This window comes from Mobula birostris, chromosome 13 (assembly GCF_030028105.1).
Source record: "Mobula birostris isolate sMobBir1 chromosome 13, sMobBir1.hap1, whole genome shotgun sequence".
Classification (NCBI taxonomy): Eukaryota; Metazoa; Chordata; class Chondrichthyes; order Myliobatiformes; family Myliobatidae; genus Mobula; species Mobula birostris.
In genome coordinates, this window is record NC_092382.1 from 67,177,894 (window position 1) to 67,203,350 (window position 25,457).

Sequence of the window (25,457 nt, forward strand, 5' to 3'; positions counted from 1 at the left end):
CCCTTTTCAACGTATTTACGTACATATTCCCTGTAGGAAGTTTACCAAACTGCATAATAATTCATGTGTGGCCTCAGCCATATCTTATGCAACCTGAAGATGACATTTTATCACCTGTATTATGTACTTTGATTTATGACGGATAATATGCCAACAGCTTTCTTTACGGCAGTATTACCCTTAACCAATTTGTTCCCAGCTGCTCTATATTCGACCACACACCATGATACTATTCCTCTCTGTCTATCATTCTCCCTGTCTTGGCAGCATCCACAAATTTCCTAATGCAATTTAGCACATTATCATCCAGATCGTTGATACAGATGTAAACAGCAAAGGAACCAGCACCGGTCTGTGCAGTTCTCCGCTTGTCACAGGTATCCAGTGAGAGAGGCAACCAACTGCTACCAATCTCTGGTTCCTTTCACAAAGCAAATGTCTCATAAATTTACTACCTCATTTTCATAGCAGAATGACTCAACATTGTGGGAAACTGTCAAATGTCTTGCAAAATTCCACGTCGACAGCAGCCTATATTTTTTCTTCAACAACATTCCTGGCAACTTCTTTGACACGATTTGCCACAAACGAAGCTATATGGTCTATCGTTAATCAGTCAATCTCTGAAAAGTAACTCATGTATCCGGCCCATTAAAATACCTTCCAATAACTTTCCCACTCATGATGTCAGGCTCACAAGACAATAAAATTATAGATTATTTTTAGAGCATTTCTTAAACAAACGGAACAACATTTGCTACCCTCCAGTTATATTGTTTAAGAATGATGTAAATATCTCTGCTCGGGTTCCTGCAAGTTTTTCCTTTCGCGAGGTCCGAAGCAACACCTTGTCAGCTTCGGGTGATTTATCCACTGTAATGTGCCTCATCCAAACGTCTCCACCTTTGTAATCTGTATAGAGTCCGGGAAGTTGATTCAGTTTTGTTTTACCTCGATAAACTGTATCCGACTCCCAGATAAATACGGATGCAAAAAAATAGCGCTTTTGGCACCACATTTGGATTCGCTGTTGTCCAATTCTCACCTTCCAGTGGTCTAATTATGTCTCTTGAAATCCTTTTGCTCTGAAACTATGTGCAGCATTCCTTACGATTGAACTAGGGCAAAATCATCCTTTCTTGACTCTTCTGCTCTCTTTCTAAAGTGTTCTCTTACATTCCCTGCACTCGATAAGCACCTCATTGCACCTGTAATTCATCTCCTGTTTTTTTCTTCACTTGAGCCTCCATATCACTTGAAATTCCAAGTTCTCGACACCTGTTAGGTTTACTCTTTATTGTGACAGGTCCGTACAAATTTTGTTCTCTCAAAATTTTACTTTTGAAGAACTCCCACCTACCACGCACATCTTTGATAGAAAACGGCCTGTCCCAGTCGACACTTGCAAAATCGTTTCTGACAACAGCAAGATTAAAATATGTCCAGTCTAAAATCGCAATCCAAGAACAAGGCCTGTTTTTTGCTTAGATATTTTCAAACTAATGGCCTGCGGACTACTGGATACAAAGTGTTCCGCTTGAAAAACTTCTGCCACCTACCCTGTCTCGCTCATTAAATGCAGATCAAGTATCGTCCAGTCGTTCATTTGGGACTTTTATCTGGTGCTTAAAAAATAAAAACTTTCCACAGTATATCTCACAACCAATATTCCATCTAGTTATTTACACTATGGAAGTCGCAGTCAAAAATTGGAAAGTTAAAATTAGCTGTTATCACAACCTATGTTTCCTGCAATTTTCTGCAATTTCTCTTCATATGTCATCTTCTAAATCAATCGGACTGATGGGTGTTATGTAGTGCCCTACAATCTCATTTAATGCGTCCCATTTGCTTCTTAATGGTTAAATATAGTAGTTACACGAGCCCTGGGCTCAGCTGGCTTTCATGCAATGCTTTTTGTATTGGAATATCTGCAGCTGAGCACAGTTGTCGACCCATGCTGAACCTTTTCATTCCTGACTTTGACTATCGTCATAACAACATCTGTCTCTACAACCTCTCCACTCTCTGCTCTGGAGCAGTCCTGTTCCCGCAAGGATATCAGTCCCCTTTCAGTTCAGGTGCAAACCACCTTCCTTAGAACATACTCCAAGTTCAACATAATGACTCCCATAGGTTAGTCCTCTATTTTGCTTTCACTCATGCATGTCTGAAATATCGCTAATGTCTCAGCACCGAACACCAGGCTCGAAACATTCTCTGTGTAGAAAAAAAAGGTTACATCTCACAGCGCGCTATACCTTCCTCCGATTATCTTAATGTTATGTCCCTCCTATTAGCCACTTACTCCCAAGGTAATGTCTTGCTGCACAATCCCTCAATACCGCTTACACCTTATACTCTTCTATCATGAAATCTGCCATATTCCTTCGCACAAAATCCAAAATCCAGAGAACCCTCAACGTTTCCTCATTAGACTTGATCTCTTACCTGAGTAGCATCTCGGTAAATCTATTCTGCATTGTCTTTAAAACTTCCAAGTCCTCCTCTAATTGATGCAGAATTAGAAAATTCGGACCATTCTGCTCCAAAATTCCATCATGACTGATTTACCATTCCCACAACTCCATTCTGCCAGCTTCTTCCCGTCCCCTTTGATGTCCAGTCTAATCAGAACCTATTTACCCCTGCTTTAAACACTATACAAGTGGCTTTCCGAGCAGTTAATGCCCCTCCCATGTGTGAATACTGAAGCAAATTATTCATTACTGACAGCTGCTGCTCCCCTGTTACTCCAGCACGTTCCCGGTTTTATCCATGATCAGTCCTCCCTATTCTCATGTGCGTCTATACCTCCTGCTTGTTTCCTTCATCCTACTCAGCAACGCCTTCTGCTATTCCCTTCGCGCAATACTAGGTCCATTTCGAGCTCCCTTCATAGATGCCTTGTAATACTCGAGCCTTCTCTGACCCTTGCTTCGTAAAGTGTGCTTCCGTCTTCCTCTTGAGTAGGGTTTTCATATTTATTATGAGCCATGTCTCCATATCCTATCATTCCTTTCCTTCTCCATTGAGTCAAATCTATGAAAAGCCCAATACAAGTTCTCCATTAACAATCTCTATACTAATTTAGTGCATTTCCCCGTACATCTGTTCCCAATTTATGATCTCACGATTTTACGCAATCGCATAGTTCCTTCCCTCCCCAAATTCAATATTTTCCCATTCTTCTGCACATCTCCTTTCGCGTCAAAGGTAAACGTTAAGGAGTTATGAATTTTTTTTTTTTTTTTTTGGAATTGCGCATCCTCTGAGTGTTTTCGCACCAGGTCTGACACTTTCTCTGGTACAATAACCAATAAGATCACTGAGGGGCAGTGGAGTAGTAGTGGCGATAAAACGATAACAATATCGCTGACCGACCCTGTTTCTTTGTCTAAGTCTACGAAATACGCACTCTGCTCCCGTCAATCCCGTGAGATGGCTCTGCCACCCCAAATCCTGGTTTGTGTGGGTACGGTGTAATTTGCTACGCTGTTGTATATCAGTGCCAAGAAATAACAGTCAACACACTGCATGTGATTAAAGGAATCATATTTACTTAATGTTACTTAACTAAAGGGTCATTAAAGAAATGAAATAAAGAAAGAAAAAGTGCGTATTATAATTAACCAGTCAAATGTGAACACGTTGGAGTTCATCTTCAACTTTTCTGTCATCACGCGCTGGACTTCGGTCTGCGTGGAAGCTCTCACCACCTTCCGATCGTCGCTCGCAATCCATTTCGAATAAATGGTCTCCCACCGGGTCCTATCCGACACTGGTTCTCCCCTGCGTCTTCTCTCTTCGTCTACCGCCGAACAAAAGGCCCCGGCTCATAACGGCATCAGTACACAACAGAAAAGCACAGCCCGCTCATTGGACGACTCACATTCCGACACATCGGAAATCTCCAGCTATAAACTAAACGAAAGTTGCCTTACAGTTAGATGGGGAAGTTAACAAAGCTTATGCGGTATTAACTTTCATATGTCGAGAGATAGCATTTGAGAGTTGCGAGGTAATGATGCCGCTCTATAAACCTCTGATTAGAGAACACTTGGAGTCCTGTGTCCAGTTCTGGTCGCCTCACTATAGGAAGGATGTGGAAGCATTGGAAAGGGTACAGAGGAGATTTACCAGGATGCTGCCTGGTTTAGAGAGTATGGATTATGATCATAGATTAAGGGAGCTAGGGCTTTACACTTTGGAGAGAAAGAGGATGAGAGGAGACATGATAGAGGTGTACAAGGTATTAAGAGGAACAGATAGAGTGGGCAGACAGCACCTCTTCCCTAGGGCAGCACTGCTCAATACAAGAGGACATGGCTTTCTGGTAAGGGGTTGGAAGTTCAAGGGAGATATTAGAGGAAGATTTCTCACTCAGAGAGGGTTGGTGCGTGGAATGCACTGCCTGAGTCAGTGGTGGAGGGAGATACTCTCGGGAAATTTAAGAGACTACTAGACAGGTACATGGAGGAATTTAAGTTGTGGTGTGGGGTTATATGGGAAGCAGGGTTTAAGGGTCGGCACAACATTGTGGGCCGAATGGCCTGTAGTGTTCTGTACTATTATATGTTCTATGTTCTATAAACACGGCTTCTCCATATAGACCATTACAATAGCAATAAAGTCTCCTTCCAGGGCGTGACGCACATCTTTATAAAAATGCTCGTCAGCACATCACACTGCCAGTGATAATGCCCAGTCATAACCCACCACACTGTCACTGGTTGTCAGAAAATATTGGCCATATGTTTACTTCTCAGTGCTCGCCATTTGTACAAATAAAACCGGCACAACTGACATACTGCAGAATCACTATCACAAATGTGCTGTTATCAATGATATTTAAAGCGCCCTGCACAGGGGAATATGTCTGAAGTGATGTGGACCGGATTTCCTTTCAAAATAACGTTATGGGGACTTGCTTATACCTGATAAACATTTCAGAGGAGATATTTAACAACGAATGAATAAGATAACAGTGAAACATGATGGTACAGTATTCGCCCTGGGCTTTTGTACTTATTTGTGGATTGATATCACAGGTGACCCGGCGGTCAGGGATAAACTTTCAGGTTTTATTTTTTGTCATCACATTGGGACGGGTTTACATTCCGAGTCACTGGTCCATTTTGTTTTTCGTATATGTAAAAGCAATTCGGAGTCATTTATTTGCAAATCTTGTTAAACTCTTTTGTTTCGAAGACGAAATATAAGTCGTTGTTTCAAAATAGTAGCGTGGCCTATAATTATTTGGTTGATTTGTGAGACTTTCCCACATCCTACGCTCTATACCTCTCACTTATCCGTGCACTCTACCTCCTATTCCCCCTCTCTCACAATTTCGCTCTGTCTGTACTGTCTATATCTCTTTATGTCTCCCCTCTCCTCTCTCTCTCCACTCTGCACACTCTCGATCCCTCTTCTTGCCCACATATTCATCCATCTTCAGCTTCCCTATCTGCACCTTTCACACACACCGTGCCCCATCCCCTCTCCATGCTCACCCATGCACTCTCCTTCTGCCTCTTCCTTCCCCTCACCCGCACTCCCCATCGCACTCTCAGCCGCACATCAACATCAGTTAAAAGGTGGCAAAGGTTAAGGATGATACGGTCTGATTTGTTCAAATGGCAAAAAAAAAATGTTTTAAAACAACTGCGGATGATTGGATTAGGGTTAAAAATAGCTATGCAGCTTCTGGCCCCTGGTAACCTTCTTCAGACTGTTAAAGGTTTCATCGGTCTTCCATTGGTCTTAGAAGCAATCTTTATGACTCTTCATTTAAATTTGAACAGACTTGGAGATCTTTTATTCGATATTTTCATTTAATGTAATATATACCCTTCTTGTTTTTTTTTACTGTTTTTAATGGAGGTCGGGATTGAGGACGTGATTTTAAGTTGTTTAACTCTATTTGGTTTCAAGTTAGTCGATTGCTTTGCTTTGCTTTTAGTTATTTGCACGGTGGGTTTTTCTCTTGTTTTTTTTTCCTTTTCTCTATTGATAGATATAAAAATTAGTATACTGTTATGTTACATTGGTATTATGTTTAAATTACATTGTTTGTATTATTTTTGTATTAATATTTCCTGTAATTTTATTATATTTTAACAGTGTATTAGTGCTTATATGGCTTACCTTTTTGTATACTTATTCAATAAAAAGATTTAAAAAGAAAGAAAGAAAATGCATATTCTCACTCTGAGAAATTTTCTTTATAAAGTTAAAAGTTATAACGCTTTTCCCTGCAGCAGAGGTAGTTAATTGCAATGTTAAAGACAGTGTTCGCAGGTGAATGAGAGTGAGAGTGGAGTTAATTTCAGCAGAAAGTCCACTCCCTATTCTGTCGGACATGCGGGCCTGTACCGTTTCTTCAGGCAGCTATTTTTACAATCTTACAACCCTCTGTATGAACAAGTTTTCTTTCATGTTCCCATTAAACTTTTCACCTTCCCCACTTAACACTTGAGCTCTGATTGTAAGTCCCCCAAAACTCAATGCAAATACCTACTTGCATTTACCCTATAACTACCATTCATCTTTGCATGTACCTCTATCAAATCGTCCCTCATTGTTCTGATTTCCAAAAAATAAATTCCGATCCTATTCAAAATTTCCTCATGGCTCATGTCCTCCATTCTGGGCAAATTTCCAGTAATTTTTCTCTCTTCTCGTTACTGTAAACTTCCTGTAGGTAGGTGACCAAGATGCAAAGGATGCTCCTAATTCGGCCTCAGAAATGCCTCATATAGGTTCAAACATGTTTCCCATCTCCTGTATTCAAAGTATTAGTTTATGAAGACCAATGTGCCAAAAGCAATGTAATCTCAGTGAAGCCCTAAATAACGTATGAAAGTTATTACCATTCGTATACCCAATAAAGCTTCGTTTATATACATTTTACTTTGCTATCACCCAGTAGCTAACTCATTTCAACACCTCCCACACCACCTCAATCCTCCACCAATTCTGCCTCTTCTACAGAACTGGGTGAACTCATTTCCTACATTAGACTCCATCTGACCTGTTGCTTCTCCCCAATCTGAATCCCTACAACTTGTCCATCAATTCAGGAACCTCATTGGATTTTCTGAGCCCCAGAGGAGTTTATTGCCAACTGTGCCAACTCGGGGAGGTACTGTAGTTTCAAATAACGTCCAGAAAATAGATTCGACAAATACTCTTTAATTAATAAACAGTGAGCACATAAAAAAAAAAAACATGGAAATGTTGCTTTAGCTCCCTTAAGCGAATTGTGGACATAGTTTGGGAATAGCTCGGTCACTAAGGGAAGCAACAGTGAAAAAAACCTAAGCATCGCAAAGCACAACCGCATTTTTTAATTGCCTATTTACTTTGGAACTGATGTCCTTAGGACGACCAGATGAAAAATCTTCCCTGCACGAACTTCTGCCACCTGCCCTCTCTCATTCTGTAAATACAGATCAGGTATCGTTCAGGACATTTATCGACTTCTTTATGAGAAATTTCCAGTAGATTTTTGACAACCTCTACTCCATCTTGTCCTTTTTTACTGTGGCAGTCTCTAATAAAACTTGGAAGTTTAAAATCACGTTATATAACTAAGTTATGGTTTCTTAGTTTCAAGTATATTTCTCTAACTCCTTCGGACTGTGGACTGTAGATAAGCTTAACGACCTGTAACATAAACATCAAACGCAATCTCTCCAAAGCCAAAGATCCTTCAACATGGACATATCTTTCTTGTTACTCCGCTCCACATAGAGCGGGTCACTAGGTTAGTTTTCCACTCCAACCTCTCATGGTCCGGTCCGTGAAGTCCGCATTCAGTTTCACGGTCCGTTCCATCGATCCATATTCCAGGTTATCCGGTTTTCCCTTGTCCTGTTGTGTGCTTTAATTGAGGCACATGATTCTGGTTTTGGGCATGCTACATAAACAGCTACTGGGTTCCGCTGCAGTTGCTGGACTGTTCCCTTCCCTTCCCTTCCCTTTCACCTTCTGCCTGAAGCCTTGCCCGGAGCCTTGCCCGGCAACCTTGTCAAGTTCCACCACCGGAGCGTAACCGGAGCTTTGCTGTGTCAATATAAGGAACTGTCTATCGTTGAGTTGGGAACCTCGTCCTGTCCAAGTCAAGGCTTTGAGTTCTCGTACTGTCCATGTGCCTCGTCCTGTGAAGGAGTCCCACGTCCTGTTCTGGAATTCCACGTCCTGTTCTGTAGCCACGTCATGTCCTCGCCTAGTTCCGGGGTCCGAGCCCCAGTCAAGACCCAGGTTCTGGGTCCTTGTCTAGTCTCCTGCTCGGAGTTACAGACACGTTCCAAGTTCCTTTTTCCTTGTCCTGATCCCGTTTCCCTCGTCTCGTCCTAGACAAGGTCCTGTATCTTAGTCTCGTCTAGCGTCGTTTCTTCCCCACTTCCCCCGTTTTCCTTGCATACCTAATCCTGTTCCTGATACTTCTGTGTCTGTGTTTTGTTTTTGAGTCTGCTCCCAGCACCCCCGTTATGACACAACGGGACTGCGACAGCTTTCTTAACTATTAACGCCACCTCTTCTCATTCAATGCTTCCCCATCCGCTTTATCTAAAACAACTGAGAGGTGGAGTACTCCGCTGCCAGGCCTGCTCCTCCTTCAACCCTCTCACTAACGTCGAAAATATAGCGATTCGACGTGCTTATTCATGCCCATGGCTCTTTCGCCGTTCATACAATACATTGTATAATTTGCAGCTGAGGACATTATTCGAAACATGCTCAACATCTAAATTGTTGATTTTGTCTGAGGCCTTCACAGCTTCTGTCTCCACAACCTCTCCACTCTCCGTTCCGCGGTAGTCTTGTTCCCATCATTTCAATGTCTAGTTTTACCCTCCCACCTCCCACCACCCCCGCCCACCCACCTCGAGCAGCCCTAGTAAACCTTCCCGCTAAAGCGACTAGTACCTTCATTTCCTTGCAGTCGACTCCAAGATCAACGAAACAATTCTCTCCGTTTAACCCTTTACGTTTTTCTTTAACTCACGTGTCTCCTATTAACCACTTAAGCCCTCGATCATCTCTGGCTGTCCAATCTCTCAATACCTCCTATTACCTTATAGTCTTCTATCAAGAAATTTATCATAGTCCTCTTCAGAGGCAGAAACCAGAGATCCCTTATCGTTTCCTTATATTTTTTTCTCAAATTAAGTAGCATTTCGGTAAATCTATTCCGCACAGTGTTTAAAATTTCCAAATCCCAGCAGTACGCCCTTCCTCATAGGTCTCCAATCAGGGAGGCAACCATCTGTTACCACTTTCTGGCTTCATCCTCAAACCAATGGTCTCATCAAATTTACTACCTCATTCTCAAAGCCGAGAGACCAAATCTTCCATGAAGGACCTTGTCAAATGCCTTGCTAAGATCCATGTATACAACATCCACTGCCGTGCCCTCATCCACACTCCTGGTACCTTCCTTGACACGACTTACTACTTACGAAAAATTGCTGAGTATCCTGAATCAGGGATTATCTATTCAAACACTCATACTTTTGGTCCGCTAGAATACCTCCCAATAACCTTCTCTCTAATGATGTCAAGCTCAGAGGCCTATAATTTCTTGGATTATTTTAAAGCCGCTCTTAAACAGCTGAACAGCATTGGCTATCATCCAGCCCTCTGGCCTAAGGATGATTTAAACATCTCTGCTAGGGATCCGGCAACTTCTTTCTCCCGTAGTGTCCTAGTGAACACCTCCCCAGGCCCAGGGAATTTACCTGAGGACAGCAGACACATCCTTCTCTGTAATCTGTATAGATTCTGTGAAAACGGTGTTTCTATCGACTCTGTCTCTGTTTGCTGAGTAAATACAGATGAACAAAAATTAATCATCCGTTTTGTCTCCACATATGGATTGGCTATACTCTCATTGTGATATTCCAGAGAACCCATTCTGACCCTGAAATCCCTTTGCTCTGAAGATACCTGTAGCATCCGTTAGGATTCTCCTTCAACTTGTCTGCTAAGGCAACAGCAGGCCTTCGATGACACTTCTGCTTTCATTCTGAAGTATTCTCTTCACTGACTTGCACCTACGTTAAAATGTCCGACTAGGATGGAATGACGTAGTAATTGAAAATGATCACCAGGTAAGGAATTGTGTCCTGATTACAAATGGGAGACGGAAAAGGATTGATATCCCAATTTAAAATGGTTAGCAGGGTAGAAGTGACGCGTGGTTTTAAAATGTCACCCGGGATGGAATGGAGCACTGACCCTTACAGGCCATAGAGCTGGAAAGGTGTCATAACCAGGCCGCATCAAAGGGAAGATGAGTAGATGGCTGGCTTTCTGGACAAACTGGTGTTGAGGGCCAAGCCTTCGGACTGGTCAGCGTCGATCATCACCATCCTTGTCCTGGGGCACGGCGAGTGGAGACGGGAGAGCAGTCAGAGTCTAGGTAAGGTTCAGTGTGAAAAGAGAAGGGCAGGAGAGGGAGAAGATGATTAAAACAGTCATCACACTTGTGTTCTCCATCTGCATACCATCTCCCCAACTCTGCCACTCCGTAAGCTTCGTTAGCACACTCTTGCACGTCTCCCTCGCTTTCGCTCCCTGCTCGAGCCCCTCACACTATCCTGTCGCACTCCAACTCTCGTCCTGCACCCCTCTTTCAACGGCTGCATACCCCTCTATAATTTCTCTCTCCCTCTCGCTCCATTCTCTTCCCTCTCTTTAATCCCCTCTCTCGCCCTCATCGATACCTCTCTCTCCACTCCCCTATTCCATTTACCCTACTTACACCGCTCACAATTTAGTATACCTCTATCAAATCTCCTTTAGATCTTATTCTTTCCAAGGAATAAAAAACTAATCTATTCCAACTTTCTGTTTTACCCAGGTACTCCAATCCCGCCAAAATCCTTTTAAATTTCACTGTACTATTTTAACCATAGTTGCATGTTTCCTGTAGGTAGGTGAACAAAACTGCACACAATATTCCAAATTAGGCCACGCCAATGTGTAATATGGCTTCAGCATAACATCCCATCTCCTATACTCAATAATTTGACTTATGAAGGCCAGTGTGCCAAAAGCTTATCTTACGACCCTATCCACCTATGCCGCAATTTCGATTAATTCTGATCCTGTAATCCTAAATCACTTCGCTTTACGGCACATCTCAGTGCCCTACTTTCTAATGTGTGAGACCTACCTTAGTTGGTGGAACCGAAGTGCAATACCCTACATTTGCCTGCATTAATTTTACTTCTGCTATTTTTATCAGATTTTCCCACCTAGTACAGATCCTGCTGAAAGTTCTGATGGACTTCCTGGCTGTTGGCTACACCTCCAATCTTAGTGTCGTCGGCAAATCTACAGATCCAATTAAATACATTATCATCCAGAGCATTCCTATAGGTAACAAACAATGCATCCAACACCGATCCCTCTGGCACTCCACTATACACGGGCCTCTAGTCAGGGAGGCAACCATTCAATAGCACTATCCACCATCTCCCACAATTTCAATGTCCACTCCAATTTACCACCTCATCTTGAATAGCGAGGATTTCGTTGACAAACTTCCCACGCGGCAATTTGTTGAATTTCTTGATAAAGTACAGATAAACAATGTACCCTGCCTTGCTTTCATCAAAGTTCCGAATAGTATTATTCGTAACCTCTTCGAAACACTCTATAAGATTGCCATGAATACACAAAGTTATACCCAATCCATTCTGTTTATTGAAATTCTCACAAATTCGGTCTTTCAAATAACTTTCCCACCTCTGATGTCAGGAGCACTGGCTTGTAATTACTTGGCTGAGTCTCTGAGCCTTGCGTAAGCGAGCTCAAATCCTCCGGTACCTTAGCTGTCGCTGAGCATAATTTAAATTACTTTGGTCACATTGGAATGTCGAACCAGTTCGATTTCATTTTAACAGAACGTACACTCCCTATTCTGAGGAATGTGACTGCTTGTAAACAGACTCTTAGATCAGATTCTCACAGAAAAACAACCCTCACATTCCAGTTGCACTAAAGTGTGACGGCACGAAACCTCTATATGTTATTCGTTTTGTTGTTGATGCGGGACCTGCTGACATCCTACAAAATTATCCACGCTGTTAGAATATTCTCGGTGAATAAATCAAACTATAGTCATTTCGGATTTCAATATAATCAACCTGTTTCTGTGTTATGAATCAGTGGTCAGGTAGTGATGGTCCCTTAGGAAAGAACAGCACAGAAACCGGCCCTTCGGCCGTGATATTTAACTTAGCCTACTTCAGTCGGCATAGCCCTCCATACCCACACATCTAAAGTATCCTTTGCTGATGATACAAAGATTGAAGGTGTAGTGGAGAGTGAGGAAGGATTTCAAAGCTTGCAGAGGGATTTGGACCAGCTGGAAAAATGGGCTGAAAAATGGCAGATGAAGTTTAATACAGACCAGTGTGAGGTATGGCACTTTTGAAGGACAACCCAATGTAGAAACTACAAGGTAAATGGTAGGGCACTGAGGAGTGCTGTAGAACAGAGGGACCGGGGAATACAGATACAAAGTTCCCTAAAAGTGGTGTCACAGATAAATAGGGTCGTAAAGAGAGCTTCCGACCTTATCTCAAAGGCCTTTATAATTCAAAGTATTGAGTATGAGAGTTGGAATGTTATGGTGAGGTTTTATAATGCATTGGTAAGGCCAGGTTTAGAGTATTGTTTGCAGTTTTGGTCACCAAATTACAAGAAGCATATTACTAAGGTTGAAAGAGTGCAGAAAAGGTTTACAAGGATGTTGCCGGGACTTGAGAAACTGAGCTACTGAGAAAGGTTGAATTGGTTAGGACTTTATTCCCTGGAGCATAGAAGAAAGAAGCAATAAAGGTATATAAAATTAAGATGGGTGTAGATATAGAGAGTAATGAAAGCAGTCTCATTTTAATTTTCTACGCATCAGGGATTGAAGTCAAAACTCATGATCGATTTCCTTGTATCTCAGGTCCACCTGTCGGGCCAAAGTCCTTGTAATTTTTTTCTGCACCCTTTTCAACGTATTTACGTACATATTCCCTGTAGGAAGTTTACCATACTGCATAATAATTCATGTGTGGCCTCAGCCATATCTTATCCAAACTGAAGATGACATTTTATCACCTGTATTATGTACTTTGATTTATGACGGATAATATGCCAACAGCTTTCTTTACGGCAGTATTACCCTTAACCAATTTGTTCCCAGCTGCTCTATATTCGACCACACACCATGATACTATTCCTCTCTGTCTATCATTCTCCCTGTCTTGGCAGCATCCACAAATTTCCTGATGCAATTTAGCACATTATCATCCAGATCGTTGATACAGATGTAAACAGCAAAGGAACCAGCACCGGTCTGTGCAGTTCTCCGCTTGTCACAGGTATCCAGTTAGAGAGGCAACCAACTGCTACCAATCTCTGGTTCCTTTCACAAAGCAAATGTCTCATAAATTTACTACCTCATTTTCATAGCAGAATGACTCAACATTGCGGGAAACTGTCAAATGTCTTGCAAAATTCCACGTCGACAGCAGCCTATATTTTTTCTTCAACAACATTCCTGGTAACTTCTTTGACACGATTTGCCGCAAACGAAGCTATATGGTCTGTCGTTAATCAGTCAATATCTAAAAAGTAACTCATGTATCCGGCCCATTAAAATACCTTCCAATAACTTTCCCACTCATGATGTCAGGCTCACAAGACAATAAAATTATAGATTATTTTTAGAGCATTTCTTAAACAAACGGAACAACATTTGCTACCCTCCAGTTATCTTGTTTAAGAATGATGTAAATATCTCTGCGAGGGTTCCTGCAATTTTTTCCTTTCGCGAGGTCCGAAGCAACACCTTGACAGCTTCGGGTGATTTATCCACTGTAATGTGCCTCATCCAAACGTCTCCACCTTTGTAACTTGTATAGAGTCCGGGAAGTTGATTCATTTTGTTTTACATCGATAAACTGTATCCGACTCCCAGATAAATACGGATGCAAAAAAATGAGCGCTTTTAGCACCACATTTCGATTCGCTATTGTCCAATTCTAACATTCCAGTGGTCTAATTATGTCTCTTGAAATCCTTTTGCTCTGAAACTATGTGCAGCATTCCTTACGATTGAACTAGGGCAAAATCATCCTTTCTTGACTCTTCTGCTCTCTTTCTAAAGTGTTCTCTTGCATTCCCTGCACTCGTTAAGCACCTCATTGCACCTGTAATTCATCTCCTGTTTTTTCTTCACTTGAGCCTCCATATCACTTGAAATTCCAAGTTCTCGACACCTGTTAGTTAGACACCTGTTAGACACTCTTTATTGTGACAGGTCCGTACAAACTTTGTTCTCTCAAAATTTTACTTTTGAAAAAATTCCCACCTACCACGTACATCTTTGACAGAAAACGGCCTGTCCCCGTCGACACTTGCAAAATCGTTTCTGACAACAGCAAGATTAAAATATGCCCAGTCTAAAATCGCAATCCAAGAACAAGGCCTGTTTTTTGCTTAGATATTTTCAAACTAATGGCCTGCGGACTACTGGATACAAAGTGTTCCGCTTGAAAAACTTCTGCCACCTACCCTGTCTCGCTCATTAAATGCAGATCAAGTATCGTCCAGTCGTTCATTTGGGACTTTCATCTGGTGCTTAAAAAATAAAAACTTTCCACAATATATCTCACAACCAATATTCCATCTAGTTTTTTTACACTATGGAAGTCGCAGTCAAAAATTGGAAAGTTAAAATTAGCTGTTATCACAACCTATGTTTCCTGCAATTTTCTGCAATTTCTCTTCATATGTCATCTTCTAAATCAATCGGACTGATGGGTGTTATGTAGTGCCCTACAATCTCATTTAATGCGTCCCCTTTGCTTCTTAATGGTTAAATATAGTAGTTACACGAGCCCTGGGCTCAGCTGGCTTTCATGCAATGCTTTTTGTATTGGAATATCTGCAGCTGAGCACAGTTGTCGACCCATGCTGAACCTTTTCATTCCTGACTTTGACTATCGTCATAACAACATCTGTCTCTACAACCTCTCCACTCTCTGCTCTGGGGCAGTCCTGTTCCCGCAAGGATATCAGTCCCCTTTCAGTTCAAGTGCAAACCACCTTCCTTAGAACATACTCCAAGTTCAACATAATGACTCCCATAGGTTAGTCCTCTATTTTGCTTTCACTCATGCATGTCCGAAATATCGCTAATGTCTCAGCACCGAACACCAGGCTCGAAGCATTCTCTGCGTAGAGAAAATAAAAAAACGTTACATCTCACAGCGCGCTATAACTTCCTCCGATTATCTTATTGTTATGTCCCTCCTATTAGCCACTTACTCCGAAGATAATGTCTTGCTGCACAATCCCTCAATACCGCTTACACCTTATACTCTTCTATCATGAAATCTGCCATATTCCTTCGGACAAAATCCAAAATCCAGGGAACCCTCAACGTTTCCTCATTAGACTTGATCTCTTACCTGAGTAGCATCTCGGTAAACCTATTCTGCATTGTCGTTAAAACTTCCAAGTCCTCCTCTAATTGATGCAGAATTAGGAAATTCGGACCATTCTGTTCCAAAATTCCATCATGACTGATTTACCATTCCCACAACTCCATTCTGCCAGCTTCTTACCGTCCCCTTTGATGTCCAGTCTAATCAGAACCTATTTACCGCTGCTTTAAACACTATACAAGTTGGTTTTCCCAGCGGTTAATGCCCCTCCCATGTGTGAATACTGAAGCAAATTATTCATTACTGATAGCTGCTGCTCCCCTGTTACTCCAGCACGTTCCCGGTTTTATCCATAATCAGTCCTCCCAATTCTCATGTGCGTCTATACCTCCTGATTGTTTCCTTCATCCTACTCAGCAACGCCTTCTGCTATTCCCTTCGCGCAATATTAGGTCCATTTCCAGCTCCCTTCCTAGATGCCTTGCAATACTCGAGCCTTCTCTGACCCTTGCTTCGTAAAGTGCGCTTCCGTCTTCCTCCTGAGTAGGGTTTTCATATTTATTATGAGCCATGTCTCCATATCCTATCATTCCTTTCCTTCTCCATTGAGTCAATTCTATGAAAAGCCCAGTACAATTTCTTCATTAACAATCTCTATATTAATTTAGTGCATTTCCCCGTACTTCTGTTCCCAATTTATGATCTCACGATTTTACGCAATTGCATAGTTCCTTCCCTCACCAAATTCAATATTTTCCAATTCTTCTGCACATCTCCTTACGCGTCAAAGATAAACGTTAAGGAGTTATTAATGTTTTTTTTTTTTGGGAATTGCGCATCCTCTGAGTGTTTTCGCACCAGGTCTGACACTTTCTCTGGTACAATAACCAATATGATCACTGAGGAGTAGTGGACTAGTAGTGGCGGTGAGATGCCTGTCGAGTACTCCCAAAAATATCTGTTCTTTTTCTGTTATGGTGTTTCATATTCGTTTAAAATAACAATAATTCATACAGATATATTGTTCAAATGAGAAGGACGTTTCCAAAGAACATAATGATACTTCACCATAGATTGAGAAACACAAGAGATATGAGACAGATGCTTTCATGATTTCTGTGCGTCGTGAGGAGATGAGTGCCGTGTTTTCCTCTTTCCAATGGGTCCATTACAGCAATGAGAAAATCTGTCACTGTCCTACAGGGCCATCATAGACCTCGCTGGTGTTATCAATGCTTTCTCTGACATGCCACCGGCAACATAGAAAATGTCATTGCTTGTCCAGTTCCATCAATACTGCAATGTAATTATCACAGCTTATTCGGTCACCCGGTCTCTCGCACAGAGAATACCACTTCTTATTCAGAACATTCTCTCAGTTTCCTGGTAATTCTATTGCTACTCGACTCTCACGATGGACAAAGTTTAAACTACATAAAAAACGTGACCCATAAAACGATAACAATATCGCTGACCGAACCTGTTTCTTTGTCTGTTTAAGTCTACGAAATACGCACTCTGCTCCCGTCAATCCCGTGAGATGGCTCTGCCACCCCAATCCCTGGTTTGTGTGGGTACGGTGTAATTTGCTACGCTGTTGTATATCAGTGCCAAGAAATAACAGTCAACACACTGCATGTGATTAAAGGAATCATATTTACTTAATGTTACTTAACTAAAGGGTCATTAAAGAAATGAAATAAAGAAAGAAATAGGGCGTATTATAATTAATCAGTCAAATGTGAACATGTTGGAGTTCATCTTGAAGTTTTTCAAGAAGGAACACCCTGTCAGGTTCAGGTGATTTATCCACTCTAATGTGCCTCATCCAAACGTCTCCACCTTTGTAATCTGTACAGAGTCCGGGAAGTTGATTCAGTTTTGTTTTACCTTGATAAACTGCATCCGACTCCTAGATAAATACGGATGCAAAAAAATGAGCGCTTTTGGCACCACATTTGGATTCGCTATTGTCCAATTCTCACCTTCCAGTGGTGTAATTATGTCTCTTGAAATCTTTTGCTCTGAAACTATGTGCACCATTCCTTACAATTGAACTGGGGCAAAATCATCCTTTCTTGACTCTTCTGCTCTTTTTCTAAAGTGTTCTCTTGCATTCCCTGCACTCGATAAGCACCTCATTGCACCTGTAATTCATCTCCTGTTTTTTCTTCACTTGAGCCTCCATATCACTTGAAATTCCAAGTTCTCGACACCTGTTAGGTTTACTCTTTATTGTGACAGGTCCGTACAAACTTTGTTCTTTCAAAATTTTACTTTTGAAGAACACCCACCTACCACGTACACCTTTGACAGAAAACGGCCTGTCCCAGTCGACACTTGCAAAATCGTTTCTGACAACAGCAAGATTAAAACATGTCCAATCTAAAATCGCAATCCAAGAACAAGGCCTGTTTTTTGCTTAGATACTTTCAAGCTAATAGCCTGCGGACGACTGGATACAAAGTGTTCCGCTAGAAAATCTTCTGCCACCTACCCTGTCTCGTTCAGTAAATGCAGATCAAGTATCGTCCAGTCGTTCATTTGGGACTTTTATCTGGTGCTTAAAAAATAAAAACTTCCCACAATATATCTCACAACCAATATTCCATCTAGCTTTTTTACACTATGGAAGTCGCAGTCAAAAATTGGAAAGTTAAAATCAGCTGTTATCACAACCTGTGTTTCCTGCAATTTTCTGCAATTTCTCTTCAAATGTCATCTTCTAAATCAATCGGACTGATGGTTGTTCAGTAGCGCCCTACAATCTCATTTAATGCGTCCCCTTTGCTTCTTAATGGTTAAATATATTAGTTACACGAGCCCTCAGCTCAGCTGGCTTTCATGCAATGCTTTTTGTATTGGAATATCTGCAGCTGAGCACAGTTGTCGACCCATGCTGAACCTTTTCATTCCTGAGTTTGACTATCGTCATAACAACATCTGTCTCTACAATCTCTCCACTCTCTGCTCTGGGGCAGTCCTGTTCCCGCAAGGATATCAGTCCCCTTTCAGTTCAGGTGCAAACCACCTTCCTTAGAACATACTCCAAGTTCAACATAATTAATCCCATAGGTTAGTCCTCTATTTTGCTTTCACTCATACATGTCTGAAATATCGCTAATGTCTCAGCACCGAACGCCAGGCTCGAAGCATTCTCTGTGTAGAAAAAAATGGTTACATCTCACAGCGCGCTATAACTTCCTCCGATTATCTTAATGTTATGTCCCTCCTATTAGCCACGTACTCCCAAGATAATGTCTTGCTGCACAATCCCTCAATACCGCTTACACCTTATACTCTTCTATCATGAAATCTGCCATATTCCTTCGCACAAAATCCAAAATCCAGAGAACCCTCAACGTTTCCTCATTAGACTTGATCTCTCACCTGAGTAGCATCTGGGGAAATCTATTCTGCATTGTCTTTAAAACTTCCAAGTCCTCCTCTAATTGATGCAGAATTAGAAAATTCGGACCATTCTGCTCCAAATTTCCCTCATGACTGATTTACCATTCCCACAACTCCATTCTGCCAGCTTCTTCCCTTCCCCTTTGATGTCCAGTCTAATCAGAACCTATTTACCCCTGCTTTAAACACTATACAAGTGGCTTTCCGAGCGGTTAATGCCCCTCCCATGTGTGAATACTGAAGCAAATTATTCATTACTGACAGCTGCTGCTCCCCTGTTACTCCAGCACGTTCCCGGTTTTATCCATGATCAGTCCTCCCTATTCTCATGTGGTCTATACCTCCTGATTGTTTCCTTCATCCTACTCAGCAACGCCTTCTGCTATTCCCTTCGCTCAATATTAGGTCCATTTCCAGCTCCCTTCCCAGATGCCTTGTAATACTCGAGCCTTCTCTGACCCTTGCTTCGTAAAGTGCGCTTCCGTCTTCCTCTTGAGTTGGGTTTGCATATTTATTATAAGCCATGTCTCCATATCCTATCATTCCTTTCCTTCTCCATTGAGTCAAATCTATGAAAAGCCCAATACAAGTTCTCCATTAACAATCTCTATATTAATTTAGAGCATTTCCCCGTACATCTGTTCCCAATTTATGATCTCACGATTTTACGCAATCGCATAGTTCCTTCCCTCCCCAAATTCAATATTTTCCCATTCTTCTACACATCTCGTTACGCGTCAAAGGTAAACGTTAAGGAGTTATTAATGTTTATTTATTTATTTTTTTTTTGGAATTGCGCATCCTCTGAGTGTTTTCGCACCAGGTCTGACACTTTCTCTGGTACAATAACCAATATGATCACTGAGGGGCAGTGGAGTAGTAGTGGCGGTGAGATGTCTGTCGAGTACTCCCAAAAATATCTGTTCTTTTCCTGTTATGGCGGTTCATGTTCGTTTAAAATAACAATAATTCATACAGATATATTGTTCAAATGAGAAGGACGTTTCCAAAGAACATAATGATACTTCACCATAGATTGAGAAACACAAGAGATATGAGACAGATGCTTTTAAGATTTCTGTGCGTCGTGAGGACATGAGTGCCGTATTTTCCTCTTTCCAATGGGTCCATTACAGCAATGACAAAATCTGTCACTGTCCTACAGGGCCATCATAGACCTCGCTGGTGTTATCAGTGCTTTCTCTGACATGCCACCGGCAACATAGACAATGTCATTGCCTGTCCAGTTCCATCAATACTGCAATGCAATTATCACAGCTTATTCGGTCACCCGGTCTCTCGCACAGAGAATACCACTTCTTATTCAGAACATTCTCTCAGTATACTGGTAATTCCATTGCTACTCGAGTCTCACGATGGACAAAGTTTAAACTACATATAAAACCGTGACCCATAAGACGGTAACAATATCGCTCACCGACCCTGTTTCTTTGTCTGTTTAAGTCTACGAAATACGCACTCTGCTCCCGTCAATCCCGTGAGATGGCTCTGCCACCCCAAACCCTGGTTTGTGTGGGTACGGTGTAATTTGCTACGCTGTTGTATATCAGTGCCAAGAAATAACAGTCAACACACTGCATGTGATTAAAGGAATCATATTTACTTAATGTTACTTAACTAAAGGGTCATCAAAGAAATGAAATAAAGAAAGAAAAATGGCGTATTATAATTAACCAGTCAAATGTGAACACGTTGGAGTTCATCTTCAACTTTTCTGTCACTCACGCGCTGGACTTCGGTCTGCGTGGAAGCTCTCACCACCTTCCGATCGTCGCTCGCAATCCATTTCGAACAAATGGTCTCCCACCGGGTCCTATCCGACACTGGTTCTCCTCTGCGTCTACTCTCTTCGTCTCCCGCCGAACAAAAGGCCCCGGCTCACAACGGCGTCAGTACACAACAGAAAAGCACGTTCCGCTCATTGGACGGCTCACATTCCGACGCATCGGAAATCTCCAGCTATAAACTAAACGAATGTTGCCTTACAGTTATATAGGGAAGTTAACAAAGCTTATGCGGTATTAACTTTCATAAGTCGAGAGATAGCATTTGAGAGTTGCGAGGTAATGATGCAGCTCTATAAAACTCTGATTAGGCCACACTTGGAGTACTGTGTCCAGTTCTGGTCGCCTCACTGTAGGAAGGATGTGGAAGCATTGGAAAGAGCACAGAGGAGCTTTACCAGGATGCTGCCGGGATTAGAGAGTATGGATTATGATCATAGATTAAGGGAGCTAGGGCTTTACACTTTGGAGAGAAAGAGGATGAGAGGAGACATGATACAGTTGTACAAGGTATTAAGAGGAACAGATAGAGTGGGCAGACAGCACCTCTTCCCTAGGGCAGCACTGCTCAATACAAGAGGACATGGCTTTCTGGTAAGGGGTTGGAAGTTCAAGGGAGATATTAGAGGAAGATTTCTCACTCAGAGAGGGTTGGTGCGTGGAATGCACTGCCTGAGTCAGTGGTGGAGGGAGATACTCTCGGGAAATTTAAGAGACTACTAGACAGGTACATGGAGGAATTTAAGTTGTGGTGTGGGGTTATATGGGAAGCAGGGTTTAAGGGTCGGCACAACATTGTGGGCCGAATGGCCTGTACTGTTCTGTACTATTATATGTTCTATGTTCTATAAACACGGCTTCTCCATATAGACCATTACAATAGCAATAAAGTCTCCTTCCAGGGCGTGACACACATCTTTATAAAAATGCTCGTCAGCACATCACGCTGCCAGTGATAATGCCCAGTCATAACCCACCACACTGTCACTGGTTGTCAGAAAATATTGGCCATATGTTTACTTCTCAGTGCTCGCCATTTGTACAAATAAAACCGGCACAACTGACATACTGCAGAATCACTATCACAAATGTGCTGTTATCAATGATATTTAAAGCGCCCTGCACAGGGGGATATGTCTGAAGTGATGTGGACCGGATTTCCTTTCAACATAACGTTATTGGGACTTGCTTATACCTGATAAACATTTCAGAGTAGATATTTACCAACGAATGAATAAGGTAACAGTGAAGCATGATGGTACAGTATTCGCCCTGGACTTCTGTACTTATTTGTGGATTGATATCACAGGTGACCCGGCGGTCAGGGATAAACGTTCAGGCTTTATTTTTTGTCATCACATTGGGACGGGTTTACATTCCGAGTCACTGGTCCATTTTGTTTTTCGTATATGTAAAAGCAATTCGGACTCACTTATTTGCAAATCTTGCTACACTCTTTTGTTTCGAAGACGAAATATAAGTCGTTGTTTCAAAATATTAGCGTGGCCTATAATTATTTGGTTGATTTGTGAGACTTTCCCACATCCAACGCTCTATCCCTCTCACTTACCCGTGCAGTCTACCTCGTATTCCCCCTCTCTCACAATTTCGCTCTGTCTGTACTGTCTATATCTCTTTATGTCTCCCCTCTCCTCTCTCTCTCCACTCTGCACACGCTCGATCCCTCTTCTTGCCCATATATTCATCCACCTTCAGCTTCCCTATCTGCACCTTTCACACACACCGTGCCCCATCCCCTCTCCATGCTCACCCATACACTCTCCTTCTGCCTCTTCCTTCCCCTCACCCGCACTCCCCATCGCACTCTCAGCCGCACGTCAACATCAGTTAAAAGGTGGAAAAGGTTAAGGATGATACGGTCTGATTTGTTCAAATGGCAAAAAAAAAAATGTTTTAAAACAACTGCGGATGATTGGATTAGGGTTAAAAATAAGTATGCAGCTTCTGGCCCCTGTTAACCTTCTTTAGACTGTTAAAGGTTCCATCGGTCTTCCATTGGTCTAGTAGCAATCTTTATGACTCTTCATTTAAATTTGAACAGACTTGGAGATCTTTTATTCGATATTTTCATTTAATGTAATAGATACCCTTCTTGTATTTTTTTTACTGTTTTTAATGGAGGTCGGTATTGAGGACGTGATTTTAAGTTTTTTAACTCTATTTGGTTTCAAGTTAGCCCATTGCTTTGCTTTGCTTTTAGTTAGTTGCACGGTGGGTTTTTTTGGGGTTTTTTTTTTCCTTTTCTCTATTGATATATATAAAAATTAGTATACTGTTATGTCACCTTGGTATTATGTTTAAATTACATTGTTTGTATTATTTTTTTGTATTAATATTTCCTGTAATTTTATTATATTCTAACAGTGTATTAGTGCCTATATGGCTTACCTTTTTGTATACTTATTGAATAAAAAGATTTAAAAAGAAAGAAAGAAAATGCATATTCTCACTCTGAGAAATTTTGTTTATAAGGTTAAAAGTATAACGCTTTTCCCTGCAGCAGAGGTAGTTAATTGCAATGTTAAAGACAGTGTTCGCAGGTGAATGAGAGTGAGACTGGAGTTAATTTCAGCAGAAAGGCCACTCCCTATTCTGTCGGACATGCGGGCCTGTACCGTTTCTTCAGGCAGCTATTTTTACAATCTTACAACCCTCTGTATGAACAAGTTCTCTTTCATGTTCCCATTAAACTTTTCACCTTCCCAACTTAACACTTGAGCTCTGATTGTAAGTCCCTCAAAACTCACTGAAAACCCTCCTTGCATTTACCCTATAACTACCACTCATCTTTGCATGTACCTCTATCAGATCTTCCCTCATTGTTCTGATTTCCAAAAGATAAATTCCGATCCTATTCAAAATTTCCTCATTGCTCATGTCCTCCATTCTGGGCAAATTTCTAGTATTTTTTCTCTCTTCTCGTTAGTGTAAACTTCCTGTAGGTAGGTGACCAAGATGCACAGGATGCTCCTAATTCGGCCTCAGAAATGCCTCATATAGGTTCAAACATGTTTCCCATCTCCTGTATTCAAAGTATTAGTTTATGAAGACCAATGGCCAAAAGCAATGTAATCTCAGTGAAGCCCTAAATAACGTAGGAAAGTTATTACCATTCCTATACCTGATAAAGCTTCGTTTATATACATTTTACTTTGCTATCACCCAGTAGCTACCTCATTTCAACACCTCCCTCACCACCTCAATCCTCCACCAATTCTGCCTCTTCTACAGAACTGGGCGAACTCATTTCCTACATTAGACTCCATCTGACCTGTTGCTTCTCCCCAATCTGAATCCCTACAACTTGTCCATCAATTCAGGAACCTCATTGGATTTTCTGAGCCCCAGAGGAGTTTATTGCCAAATGCACCAACTCGGGGAGGTACTGTAGTTTCAAATAACGTCTAGAAAATAGATTCGGCAAATACTTTTTAATTAATAAACAGTGAGCACATAAAAAAAACCATGGAAATGTTGCTTTAGCTCCCTTAAGTGAATTGTGGACATATTTTGGGAATAGCTCTGTCACTAAGGGAAGCAACAGTGAAAAAAACCTAAGCATCACAAAGCACAACCGCATTTTTAATTGCCTATTTAATTTGAAACTGATGTCCTTAGGACGACCAGATGCAAAATCTTCCCTGCACGAACTTCTGCCACCTGCCCTCTCTCATTCTGTAAATACAGATCAGGTATCGTTCAGGACATTTATCAACTTCTTTATGAGAAATTTCCAGTAGATTTTTGACAAACTCTACTCCATCTTGTCCTTTTTCACTGCGGGAGTCTGAAATAAAACTTGGAAGTTTAAAATCACGTTATATAACTAAGTTATTTTTTCTTAGTTTCAGGTATATTTCCCTCACTCCTTCGGACTGTGGACTGTAGATAAGCTTAATGACCTGTAACATAAACATGAAACGCAATCTCTCCAAAGCCAAAGACCCTTCAACATGGACATACCTTTCTTGTTACTCCGTTCCACATAGACCGAGTCACTAGGTTAGTTTTCCACTCCAACCTCTCATAGTCCGATCCGTGAAGTCCGCATTCAGTTTCGCGGTCCGTTCCATCGATCCATATTCCAGGTTATCCGGTTTTCCCTTGTCCTGTTGTATGCTTTAATTGAGGCACATGATTCTGGTTTTGGGCATGCTACATAAACAGCTCCTGGGTTCCGCTGCAGTTGCTGGACTGTTCCCTTCCCTTCCCTTCCCTTTCACCTTCTGCCTGAAGCCTTGCCCGGAGCCTTGCCCGGCAACCTTGTCACGTTCCACCACCGGAGCGTAACCGGAGCTTTGCTGTGTCAATATGAGGAACTGTCTATCGTTGAGTTGGGAACCTCGTCCTGTCCAAGTCAAGGCTTTGAGTTCTCGTACTGTCCATGTGCCTCGTCCTGTGAAGGAGTTCCACGTCCTGTTCTGGAATTCCACGTCCTGTTCTGTAGCCACGTCATGTCCTCGCCTAGTTCCGGGGTCCGAGCCCGAGTCAAGACCCAGGTTCTGGGTCCTTGTCTAGTCTCCTGCTCGGAGTTCCAGCCACGTTCCAAGTTCCTTTTTCCTTGTCCTGATCCCGTTTCCCTAGTCTCGTCCTAGACTAGGTCCTGTATCTTAGTCTCGTCCAGCGTCGTTTCTTCCCCACTTTCCCCGTTTTCTTTGCATACCTAATCCTGTTCCTGATACTTCTGTGTCTGTGTCTTGCTTTTGCGTCTGCTCCCAGCGCCCCCGTTATGACACAACGGGACAGTGACAGCTTTCTT